General features: G+C 41.8%; 1 protein-coding gene across 1 annotated transcript in view; it reads left to right on the top strand.

The window, feature by feature from the left end:
• The window catches only part of LOC122647341 (polyribonucleotide nucleotidyltransferase 1, chloroplastic), a gene marked incomplete at its 3' end in the record, with an annotated part of 163,933 nt that overhangs the window by 88,748 nt on the left and 61,604 nt on the right, over nucleotides 1-13,581 (top strand). The window lies entirely within an intron of this gene.

Below are 13,581 nucleotides of genomic sequence, written 5' to 3'. Positions count from 1 at the left end.
AGTACACATTCAACCCAAATATGAAATCCAACACAGGAAAACAGTCCCAGCCATGGAGAAAACAAGTACAAACTTGATAAACTCCACCCTAACACTCTCCAAGGAGCAACACCAACTTAAACAAACTCAAAGACTCCAAACAAAGCTGTCCATAACCATTTCTCAATCAAGGAAGTCACACATTGCATTCCAAATGCAAGAAAAGTTGGAAAAAACAGTATCGGTTTTACCTGGCAGATCCCACAAGAAGGAGCTATGCTCAAACAGCTTCTTCAATCAACAAGTATGGACATATGGACCATAACAAGCACCCCTGGGCGATTCTAGTGGTCCATTCCCAAGTCTAAACACATGCCAAGAGAGAGAGAGAAACAAAGCCTGCAACAGGGAGCTGGCGGTAACCCTAGGAGCAGCTTGGTGGGCTTTAAATCTTCAAGTGAGCTTCAATAAAGCTCAAATATCAACTTCAAACATCAAAATAGGATGTATAAAACCTCTTTAATACTTCTTCAAGTGTTTCACATAGAAGCCTCCTCCTTGGAATCCCTTGTGCCCTAGGATTCCAATGAGAGGAAAAAAAATTGAAGCAAGAAGAGGAATACGACTCTCAAACCTGAGAGCTCTGATACCAAGTTGGATTTAGGTTGTAAATGCAAGTAAGGGAAGGAGAAGAAGTTGAAGGAGGAAGAGGGAAGGAGGAGAAGAAGAAGAAGAAGAAGACAAGAGAATAGAGGAGAAGAAGATTCGGTGGTAATGTGTTGTGTTGGATAGTATTCTCCACACAGCTATATTAATTCACTGACAATAAGAAAGATATTCTTATGCTAAAAGGTAAAAAAGGTAAAAAAGGAGAAAATCCATTAAAAGGCAACTAGACAAAAGACTAGTTCCTAAAGGACCCTTATTACATAAATTCTAACAACTCTAATAAAGGTGTCATTGTCAAGCCCAATTTTTCGAGGACACATCTGAAATGGCACTATTACCCTTGTTGGAAATAGTTGTGTTGTACTAAGGGAAAAAAGTAAGGTTACAAATTATTTGACACCTTGAGGGGTGTGAATAAGAAAGTCCCTTAATTATATATATATATATATTTGTACATATCATTTTGATGCAATAATAAAATTTTCTTCTTCTATCACGTATCAATGAAGCTGAGAAAGGGGGAAAAAAAGAGAACGAAATTGATCCTGTCATAAATGCCTTGAATTCCATGTAGTCGGTATTTGCAATACTTGAAAGAAAAAGGTGCGTGTGGTACTCAAGTCAAAGTGACTCTCTCTCTTTCTCTCTATAATTCACATACAACGAAAGCAGTTGCTTTATTATTACGACCATAAATGTGGCTGTGGACGGTGTATGAATTGAGGCACCAAAATCAAATGTGTACACCCTTGGAATGGTGCTGACCATTAACTAAGTGAGAATGCCATGGAAATGCACCAGCGCAAGTCAGTCTTGACGGCTCAGTGGGACCCCACATTTGATTGGTGATGTCTTCTGACAGTTCTATAAAAATGGGAGGAGAGGACAGTTCAAAGATAGAAAAACTCCTCTGCTCTCGTGTATTATTCCTATGAGCAGAAATAGAGTTCATTTGGTGTATAGGGGTTTTGGATTAGTAAGAGAGTGTGCTCCTGTATTTATTTCTTTGCTAGTAGGATCTTCTTGTTGTCTTCACCCGTGGACATAGGCCAAATTTCGAACCACCTAAACTCTTATTGTCTCTTGTGTGTTTGCTTTGCATCCTATTTCTCGTGCCACTAAGACCTGTATTTAGAAGGTGATTTTCGATGTGCTTCCTTAACAGATCCTAGGACCTACTTTTAATGCCTAGTTTCATTCTCGTATCAAGCTTCTCCATCCAGTTTTTTGCTGCCTTATTGAAACTAGAATCAAAGAGTCCAATGCTACCCGCATTGCTTCTTCCATTGCCCCTGGCTGGTCTCTCCGTTCCAACTACTCCCATTACTTTAATGGCCGTCTTTGGTCTTGCTCTCCTGCTCATCTCAGCTCCTTCATCTCAAAATTTCTGACTATTTTGGGAATTCCAGCTTCCTCTTTACTGCTATGTATGCATCTAACTGCCCCTCTTAGGAGTGATCTTCTTCACATTACCGGTCAGGTTGGGTCCCTTCCTTGGGGATTGGGTAGTGATTTCAACGTTGTTCAGCATGGTAATGAAAAGCAAGGTGGTGACCGGATGGATAGGTCCTCAATTGATGCTTTCAATGATTGTATTGAAGACATTGGTGTGAATGACTTGAGATGGTCAGGCCTTAAATTCACTGGGCACAATAGACGATGTGGTGACTTCCAGATTTCCTGCAAACTTGACAAGGTCCTGGTTAATGAAGCCTGGCTCTCCTCCTTCCCCTCCTTCCATGCCTCCTTTGACACCCCTGGTATCTTTGACCATAGTCCCATCTCCCTGTTTGTCTAGCCTTATATCTCCTTTGGCCCTAAACCATTAAAATATTTTGACATGTGGTCCTCTCACCCAGACTTTTTGTCCATTGTTAAAGAAGTATGGGATAAGGCAGTCCAAGCTTATTCATCCCCCCTCATTGCCTTTGCTAGGAGGCTTCGAAATGTGAAATATGCTCTTAAAGTGTGGAACTCCTCATTTGGGAACATTTTCTCGTTGGTTTTGGATTGCAGAAATAAGTTGTCTGGTATTTAGTCAATCAGACACCCACAATGCCCTTTGGTGGAAGAAGTAAAAGTAGTCTCTTTGGATCTCTCCTCTCTGGTTGCTTAAGAGGAAAGTTTTTTAAAGCAAAAGTCAAGCATTAAATGGTTGGAGCTTGGTGATTCTAACTCTGCTTACTTCCATAGGTCAATGAAGTCCAACACAAATATCAACTCCATCCCCATGCTAGTGGCCAAAAATGGTTCCTCCCTCCACAATGTTGATGATATTAAAGCAGAGGCTGTTAACTGTTTTAAGGAGATGTTCAGGCCATATTCTTTGGCTTCTTCTGGGCCTGTCCCTGAGGATATGCTCAACAAGTTCATTCCCAACCACCTCATGAGCAACCTCCAGGCTATCCTTTATGAGGAAGAAATTCTAGTTGCTATCCATTCTCATAAGGCTAATAGAGTCCTTGGGCCCGATGGTTTTAGTATGAGTTTCTTCTCCTCTTCTTGGGACATTATTGAAAAAGACCTCATCAAGGCCATCAAGAGTTTCTTCTTCAATCCTAATTAGATCTAGGGATCAATCATACCTTCCTTTGCTTCGTCCCCAAGAAGGAAGGTGCTTCTGCTCTGACTGACTTCTGGCCCATCTCCCTGTGCAACCTTTTTTAACATGTTTATTGCCAAAGTCCTTGCCAATAGGCTTAAGTTGGTGGTTGACTCTCTTGTCAGTTACAATCACTCGGCTTTCATTCTTGGCAAGAGTATCTCGGACAATATCCTCCTCTGTAACGACATCGTCAAAGGCTTTGACAGAAAATCCCATTCCCCGACCGCCCTTATGAAGATTGACATCACAAAGCCTTTGACTCTTTGAGGTGGGATTTCATTTTGAAGGTTTTGCTCTCAGTGTTTGGTCAATGGCAGTCCGGAAGATGACTTTGCCTCCTCTGTAGGTATTTGTCAGGGATATCCTCTCTCTCCATTCATCTTCACCTTTGCCCCTCTTGAAGCACCTAGTGTTGCACAGTTCAACAGTCCATCTCTCCCATCCCTAAGTGCAAGGCTCTCAATCTTTCCCATCTCGCCTTCGCGGATGATCGCATGATCTTCTCCAAAGCTAATATTCTCTCTCTTGAGACCATTATGTCTTGTGTCCAACATTTTGAGGATTTGTTGGCCTTCGTATCAACCCTAAGAAATCTCTCTTATTTTTTGCTGGGGTTTCTGATGTTAACGAGTCAGTATGATTGAGAAGACAAGGTTCTCCATTGGCCACCTCCTAATCAAATGCTTGGGCTAGCCTTTGGAAAGGCAGGCTTCTCTCTTATGTCGGTCGGTTGGAGCTGATTGGATCAGTCCTTCAGTCATCCTATATCTATTGGTCCGATATTTTTGGTTTGCCTCAGTCCACCATCAAGGAAATGGAATCCCTCTTTTTCTGCCTTTCTTTGGAAAGGATATGTATCCTCTAGCTTCCTTCACACTATAAGCTGGGCCATTGCTTGTCTTCTCAAGGAGGAAGAAGGTCTTGGATTGCGAAGAATCCAAGAAGTTAATTCAGCTGGTATTCTCAAGCTGATCTAGATAATTGATTACTTGTGGCTAAGAAGAAAAGCATATGGGTCGATTGGGTCTACTCGGGTCTCCTCCGCTTTGATTCTATTTGCACTGCTCCTGCCACTTCTAATGCTTCTTAGGTTTGGCGCAAGATTCTGAAGCATCGGGCTATTGCTCTTGGTGCTATTTCCAGCCAAATTGATGACAGTGCCTCCACCTTCCTTTCGCTTGATCATTGGCACCCAATGGGACTCCTCCACTCTGTTAGTGATAGTAGGGATGCTATCCATTGTGTGGAATGCCTTGCACCCCCCCGGTAGAAGGCCTCAGGGTAGGGATGACAATGTGATTTGGGTTGCAGCTTCTTCGGGCCTTTTCATATCTAAAGTGGCTTGGGGCCTCATTTGATCTTATGGCTCCTTATCTCCTTAGAGCAAGCTCGCTTGGTTCAAAAGCCATATCCCTCGTCATAGTTTTATTGTTTGGTGGGCTCTCTCCAACTCCCTCCCTATGCATTCTTTTCTCATCAACTGGCAGATCACTGTTACCCCTTCTTGCTGCCTATGTTGGAATGCTACCGAATATGTGGATCATCTCTTCTTTGCTTGCCCCCTTTCCTCCTTACTTTGTAAAGGGGTCTCAGCAAAATGTTGGCCAAAAAGTCAAGAAGGATCCTTCCTTTTCAAAGAGAATGGATTTGGGTAGATATTACTTTTGCCGATAAATCAATCAGTGATATTGTGGGAGAGCTAGCCTATGGTGCTACCAGTAACCATATTTGGATGGAGAGTAACCTCAGGAAATGGTCCTCCAGTTCCAGATCCTTCCAACAGATTTGGGACACCATCTTCTTTGATATCAGTACCAAGTTATCTTCAGTCACCTCTCATTGTAATGATTCCCCAAGGAATAGGCATATTGTTGTATCCTGGGGATTACTTCTCTCCATTCTGGTCCTTGAGGATTGGGTTTTGCTTTGTTAGTATAGTTGTTCTATACTGTTTTTTTCTTCTTCCCTGCTTTAGGGGCCCCCTGTATCTCTCTTCCTTTTGGTAATAAATTTTTATTCACAAAAAAAAAAAAAAAAAAAGAACCAATTGTGAGAAGCATGATATGATTTATGTTCTTATTTATTGGAGAACTAGGGCAACATCTACATGTAAGATCCACATTTTTTTTTGGGCGGGGGTTGGGGATGGGATACCGTATAGAATTCACATTTAGATCAAGGTTTGAAAATTTGTTGAATTTTGCCAAATCGAAATATTTTAAACAAAGTGACTATTGAAATTTATACACAGTTTATCTAAATTTCACCAAAATATTTTGGTTTCGACAGGGGCGAAATCCAAAATTTTGAACTTTGATTTAGATGGTTAATTGGTATATTATATGACTAATATATGTCGACCTTGTCTAAATCTCTTTCGAGAATGTTTTCTCTTGGCTAATTTGTTGATCTATCAGGATATAGGTTCTGTCACTTGGTGAAATGGCAAAGGCTTTGGCTGCCCGTGTGAAGATTCAGTTTTGGGTTTTATAACAGCCACTTTGTGAAGAGAAGACCGAATGTTCATGATGGTTTTGGAAATTGTGACTTGTCATTAATGACAAAGGTCCTCTTTATTTAGAATGAAATTACAACCCTAAAAGGGTAAAAAGGTAAAAAAGGAAAAATTATTTGTTGGAACCGCTTCCTCTAAAAGGCCGATCTTGTAGGAAAGGGAGGGAACAATATGTATATCATACAAGAGCTCTAACACGGCGGACTATCCAAAGGGGGACACGGGTGGATAAATAATTCAACACCTGCCCGCTCCCAGGGGGACTCGATACCATGACCCCTGCCTGCTCTGATACCATGTTGGAACCGCTTCCTCTAAAAGGCCGACCCTGTAGGGAAGGGAGGAAACAATATGTATATCATACAGGAGCTCTAACACGGCCGACTATCCAAAGGGGGACACAGGTGGATAAATAATTCAACATTATTAAGCCCTAAAAGTAAGGTGTCAATGACCCATCCATTAAGAATCACAACACTTCTCCTCAAGTTGGTGCATGGATGTCACACATGCTAAACTTGCACACAAGAGGACAAAACAATTTACTAAACCCCATGGTAAAAAATCAGCTAACTGGTCTCTAGACTTGATAAACGTAGTGCAAATCTCCACATGCTTTGTGCGATCATGCTAGACCCGATTATGAGCACTACTGATAGCTGATTTGTTGTTGCAGTAAAGCATCATGGGCAAAGATGTAGGAATAGCCAAGTCTTTCAACAGTCCTTGGAGCGATATTAATACGCAAATGCCATGGGACATGGCGCGGAACTCAGCTTCAACTCTTGACCTGGCAACGACAGTTTGTTTCTTGCTCCAACAAGTAACTAGGTTACTTCCATATTTGTCAAGACGGCAGGGCGACCTAAGGCGGTGGAGGGGGTGCCTAAGCGCTTAGAAGACAAGGCGGATGCCTAGGCAACGAGCCCAAGTGTTGTTTTTTATTTTCCTTCTTTTCTAACATTATTTAGTATTCTAGAATATGTACTTTATATCGTCAAAAATCAACATTAAGCCACATCAAGTAATAAAAAAACAATATTAAGCAACATCAAGTCATTAAAAATCAACATTAAGTCACATTAAGTAATCAAAAATCAATATTAAGCCACATAAAGTCATAAAAAATCAACATAGAACTAGAAGACAGCAAAACTGAAGAAGCAAGCTATTGAAAGTTTGAAACAATCAAAACGCACATTTGGTTTATACTGTTCTTAGAAAATATGATCTTTACCAATCCAAAGAAAAGTTCTTAGAAAATATGATCTTATCAATAAGTGATTAAACTGCTCTCGATTGAGAGAAATGTTCTTGGTCTCTAAGAAGTTTGACTGATCAAATGATTTTATTTTTACATTAGACTTTTTGTATTGGGTAGAACACAAAACCAGCTTTCCAACAAATCCAAGATTGCTTCAATTTGATTTATATTGAAGGAGTTATGTTCCGGTCAGACCTTATTTGGTGTACGCGAATGCTGTCAAAATCGCTTTGAATGAAAATATTTTTGTAAATATCAAAACAAATAATATTTTAATGCACTTTGGATTTTTAGCAATCTTTTAACATATTAAGATTTATGGAATTTTTAGATTGGAGAAAAAACTCAGCATTAGAAAGTTGAAAATTTCACCTACCGCCAAAAATCCAGTTTTTGTTCTTGAACTCGGGGGGTTGACTTTTTATCCTTTTGGAATTTTATTTTTTAACTATTTTCATTGGATTTAAATAGGGGGTATTTGCTTATTTATGAATAATATCAAGTATATTACTTAAATGATATTTGGCATAAATAAGTGCCAGAATCTGATCCGTACCAATTAAGCCAGTGCAAGGAGCCCTACACTATGGTAGTCGCCTAGGCTCCTAGAGATCCACTTGGATGCCTAGGCGCCACCTTGACAACTAATCGTTACCTCCAACAAGAGCATAGTTGTCATGGCGTCGCCATATCGACGCCATGGCACCATATCGCTAGAGAAGTGGGCATATCGACCACCGATATGGATGATGTAAGAATATCGACCGATATGGCCTCCATGTCGTCGCCATGGTGTCGCCATGGACGCCATACCACGACATATGGCCATATCGGGCGACATGGTTGTTTCAAATTATAAAACTTAATTTTTAACAATAAATTTTTTTTGACCATTTTTTATTTTAATGCTTTTTCCTTAACATAAAAAAAATTAAAAAAACATCAAACAGAAAACACTAATACACTATTGACTAATACACAATCACATATTCACATCAACAAATTTTTTTTTATTTAGTTTGGTTGTTTATTAGCTTTATTCACTCAATATAAATTAAGTTTTTGTAATTGTTTTTTTGTTTTGTTACTTTTGTAGTCACTTTCATATGAATCATATCTCAACTCTCATGATTTTTCAACTGTATTTTCAACAAGACTATTGCTATCAATTGTTTGATAATCCATGATTTCATATACACTAATGGATATTACACTTTCATGAATTAAACCATAGTAGATTAGTAGTACACTCTCATGTTAATTTTTTATGTTATAGGGTATATATTATAGCATACTAAATTACATTAAAAATAGAGAAAATAAAAAATAAAACATGGTCTGGCGGGCGACATGTCGATATATAGACATGACACCCCTCCACCGACTTGGATCGCCATGACGACGTGACAACTATGAACAAGAGTGCAGTAACTGGATGTAGACCATCAATCATTATGTGAGCTGGCCCAGTCAGAGTCAGTAAAGGCTTCAACCCACAGTTGATCATGAAGGGAGAAAAGAATTCCCTTTCTTGGGGAAGATTTTAAGTACCGCAATATACGGGTTACAACTTCCCAGTGTGATGTGTAAGGGTCATGCATGTATTGGCTAACCATGCTGACAACAAAGGCAATGTCTGGCTGAGTATGGGAGACATAGATCAACTTTCCAACCAACCTTTGATACTCCTCTTTATCCATAGGTTCACTAGTATTGCTAAAGAGACGGACATTTGCTTCAAGAGGAGTATCTGAAGGTTTACACCCTAACATGTCAGTTTCAGATAACAAATCCAAAGTGTCTTTTCGTTGAGAGAGAAAAACAACTTTGGTAGAATGGGCAACCTCAATGCCAAGAAAGTATTGTAGTGGACCAAGATCCTTAATCTGAAATTCTTGACCAAGGAATGATTTGAGGTGGGAGATTTCCTCAATGTCGCTGCCTATGATAACAATATCGTCCATATAGACGATAAGAATTGCAATCTTGGACCCAAATTTCTTGACAAAGAGAGTGGTCAGCACTGCTTTGTGTGTAACCAAAAGAGACAATGACACCATGGAATCACCTAAACCAAGCTCGTGGTGACTGCTTTAATCTGTAGAAAGCACGTTTCAACTTACATACCTTTCCATGAGTCTTTTGAGTAGCAAAACCAGGGGGGATATCCAGATATACTTCTTCAAGTTCCCAATGGAGAAATGCATTTTCCATGTCCAACTGCTGCAATTCCCATCCAAGGTTAACGACATAAAATAACCCAAATAGTGTTCATCTTCGCAACAGGATCTTACATCTCCTACTAGTCAAGACCATAGGTTTGCGTGAATCCCTTAGCAACCAACCTAGCCTTGTATCTATCCACAGTGCCATCCATATTCTGTTTGACAACAAACACCCATTTGAACTTACTTTCTTCTTCAGAGGAGGAAGGGAGACTAGATCCCAAGTGCCATTTTTTGCTAGAGCCTGCATCTCTTCAATCATGGCTGCCTTCTAGTGTGGATCTTGGAAAGCTTCCTGCCAGTTTTTAGTGAGAGAAACAAAAGACAAAGATGAAACAAAAGCATGGTATGAGGGGGGAAAGAGACTCATACGAAACCACCTGAGAAATAGGGTGTTGCGTACAAGCTCAAACCCCTTTACCGACAGATCTAAAGAAGAATCTGAAATAATGGGACACTCTGAAATAATAGGAGACTATGGAGAGAGATTACCAGGAGATGGCAGATTCAATGCAGGAGCATCTGGTTGGCTTGGAGTAGCTATGGTGGTGTTTATTTGCTTCCCATGAGCTCGACGAGTATACGTATGAACAATGAGAGAAACAACAACGATGGGTTGAGTTTTCCCTTAGACAGGAGAACGATCTTCACTAACAAGAGGAGGCATATCATACATATCTTCACCAAACCATGGAGAGTCACCTGCTTGACGAGATGCCGGAGAAAATAGGGCGCAACTTCATTAAAAATAACATCCATAGTCACATATATGTAGCAGGTCGGAGGTTGGTAACACCGGTAGCCCTTCTGGGTAGGAGAATAACCAACAAACACATCAATCCACGTGGTTCCAACTTATTGGGATGCTAGTGGTTCCGTGCATAATAGACACATCCAAATACCTTTGGTGGAATAATGAAGGTTTTGCATCCCTAGAGAACCTGAATAGGTAGCAAAAGTCAAGAACACATGTAGGCATTTTGTTGATTAGGTAGGCAGCAATCAAAACACCTTCACTCCAATATTATGGTGGAACATGCATCTCAAACATAAGGGCTCATGCAACCTTCGGTAAATGACTATTCTTGCGTTCAACCACCCCATTCTGAGTCGGAGGAGAATACCCTGAGATGCAAGATACGCCTGGAATGGCCCATCCTTACCCTCCATCCCATACGGAGAATTTGAATGTTGGCGTTGAATTGGGTGCGGACAAGATTGTGAAGCAATTGAAAGCAGGTGAAAACCTCACTTTTATGGTGCATCAAATAAAGCCAAGTACAACGGGTATGACAATCAATAAAAGAAATAAGCCACTTATACCCAAAAATAGAAGTACAACGGGCAGGGCCCCACACATCCGAATGGATTAACACAGATGGGACTTCATCGGTGATGTGCTCTCCCAGATGGGTTTTCCCCCTGTTTTCATTCGTTGGGTCCATGCCTGCTTATCCACCCCCTCTTTCTCGGTTATTGTGAATGGCTCCCCGGCAGGGTTTTTCAAATCTAAAGTTGGTATTCGTCAAGGATGTCCTCTCTCTCTTTTTCTATTCTCTCGGCCTTGGAAGTCCTTTCCAGGAGCATCCAAGCCAAAACCGATCTCCACCTCATCTCCCCAATTCCCAAATGCAAGCATCTGAACCTCACCCATTTGGCCTTTGCTGACGATCTTATGATCATCTCCAAAGCTTCCCCCTCTTCCATCTCTGAGATCATGGCTTCCCTTAACCTCTTCGAGAGTCTCTCTAGCCTCCGCATTAATCTCCTTAAATCCAAACTCTTCCTCTCTGGTGTCTCGACCCTTGACCGAGACTACCTCCTCCGTCTTACTGGTTTTTCTCTTGGCTCTCTTCCAGTGAAATACCTGGGTCTTCCCCTCATCCCTGCTAGGCTCTCTAGTCATCATTGCACTCCCATACTTGACAATATTCGCAAGCATCTTCAGCTTTGGAAGGGTAGACTCCTATCCTATGCGGGTAGGCTTGAATGCATCAAATCGGTGCTTCAATCTTCTTATATCTATTGGTGCGGCATCTTTGCCCTTCCCAAAGCCACCATCAAAGCTGTGGAAGCCCTTTTCTGTGCTTTCCTCTAGAAAGGAAAAGAATCCCATAGATTCCTCCACCCTCTCAGCTTGAAATCCATCTACCTCCCAAAATCCGAAGGAGGTCTGGGCATCCGCCGTATCCGTGATTCCAATACCGCTGGTATTTTGAAGCTTATTTGGAAAATCTCCTCTAAGCATGACTCCATTTGGGTCCATTGGGTCTACTCCCACTTCCTCAGGAATGACTCCATTTGGACTGTATCCGTCCCTGCGGATTCTTCTTGGATCTGGCGCAAGATCCTTCTTCTCCGCCCCCTGGCCCTTAGAGCCATTTCCTCTTCCATCATGGATGGATCCTCCACCTCCCTCTGGCTTGACCCCTGGCATCCTTTTGGTGTCCTCTACAACTTCTTTGGAGCCAGAACAATTTATTCCTCCGGCATTCCAAAGTCTGCTCCCCTCTCCTCCATCATTTTTCAGGGTTCCTGGTCCCCCCCCTTACCCTACCCCCCTCGCCCTCTCCTTGATCTGGAATTCCCTCCCCACCCTCCCTCCCTCCCCCCATGCTCACGCGGACAAGGTTATTTGGCTCCCCTCCACTAATGGCCTTTTTAGCTTTAGATCCGCCTGGAATCTAGTCAGAACCCAAGCCCCTACTGTCCTATGGCATAAGTTAGTCTGGTTCAAAGGCCACATCCCTCGACATAGCTTCCTTGCTTGGAGAACCCTTAACCTTTGCCTCCCTACCCAAGCCTTCCTCTCCCACCGCAGAATCCACGTCCCCACATCTTGCATCTTCTGTTGGAATGGTTCAGAAGACATTGACCACCATTTTTTTGCTTGCCCCTTTACCTCTACCATTTGGAAAAAAGCCCTTTCGTTTATCTGGCCTCGCAGTAGGAGACATCTCCCTTTCGCTCGAGTGTGGCTTTGGCTGGTCATGACTTACCCTGGATGCTCGATCTGTGACACTATTGGCAAGCTTGTGTTTTGTGCTTCTCTTTACCACATTTGGATGGAGAGGAACCTTAGGAGATGGACCTCCAAATCTCGCTCTTTTGACTTGATTTGGAAAGCCATCTTCTGGGATGTCTCCACTAAGCTTACTTTTCTTCCTACCAAGGCTGTTTTGGACTCCCCAAGGAACAGGCATATTGTTGTGTCTTGGGGTTTAGATAGTGCTCTTTTAAGATCCCTCTCCCCCAACTTAGTTGGGCCTGGGATCTGCTCTCCCCCGTGTTCCCCTTTTTGTACATTCCCCCCTTTTTCGGTTCTCTTCTCCTTTTCGCCCCCTTGGGCTTTGGTAATATAATTTTTATTCACCAAAAAAAGAATAATGAGTTTGCTTGGCTAAAATGCAAGCATCACAAAAAACATCCTTGGGATTACATTTGGAAAATAAACTGGGAAAAGTTTGACTAAAGTACCCACAGGAGGGTGACCTAAACGTCTATGCCAAAGATGTAACTCAGGAGAAACTACAGGAGTGGAAGCAGAAACGGTCTGATGAGCATGACAAGGAGATGAAGCCAGCTTCGTCGAGAAAATAAAGACCATCATGAGCCCTACTAGAGCCAATCGTTTCCCCCGTTACTAGATCCTTGAAAAGACAATGAGACGGGAAAAAATTCAATTTACAATTAAGGTTTGAAGTAAGACGACTAATAAAAATAAGATTTGTAGCAAAGTTAGGAACATGTAAAACTGAATTTAAAGTTAGAGTGGGATAGCATATGATGGACCCCTTGCCATAGACAGAGGAAAGAGAGCCGTCAACAATGCGAACCTTGTCTTTACTAGAATAAGGAGAATATTTGAAGAAAAGACTGGCAATACCGGTCATGTGGTCAGAGCACCAGAGTTGATAATCCATGGACGGGAAACAATTGATGCACAATGACCAGCAAAATAAATACCTGAGGATGCAGAGTCTAAGGGTACCAAAGTGGAAGAGGAAGCAGAAGCAGGGCTGGCAGAGCCGGATGAGTCCAACTTGGTTACCAAATGACGAAGGAGCTTAGTAAGCTCATCCCGAGAGGTGGAAGGAGCAGCACCAAGTAGAGTATCAATTGTATTAGCCTCTGTATGATTGGCTGATGGTTTCCCGCGACCACGACCTTTGTTAGAAGATGCAATGGGACGGCCATGAAGCTTCTAGCCTTCCAAAAAAAATCCTTGGTGTGCCTTTCTTTCCCACAATAATCGCACTTGATAGATCCACGTTCAGAATGATCACCAAGACAAGAAGGCTCACCTTTGGGCTGCATGGCAGGG

This window comes from Telopea speciosissima, unplaced genomic scaffold (genome assembly GCF_018873765.1).
Source record: "Telopea speciosissima isolate NSW1024214 ecotype Mountain lineage unplaced genomic scaffold, Tspe_v1 Tspe_v1.0028, whole genome shotgun sequence".
Lineage (NCBI taxonomy): Eukaryota > Viridiplantae > Streptophyta > Magnoliopsida > Proteales > Proteaceae > Telopea > Telopea speciosissima.
This window is presented reverse-complemented; position numbering and strand designations above follow the sequence as displayed.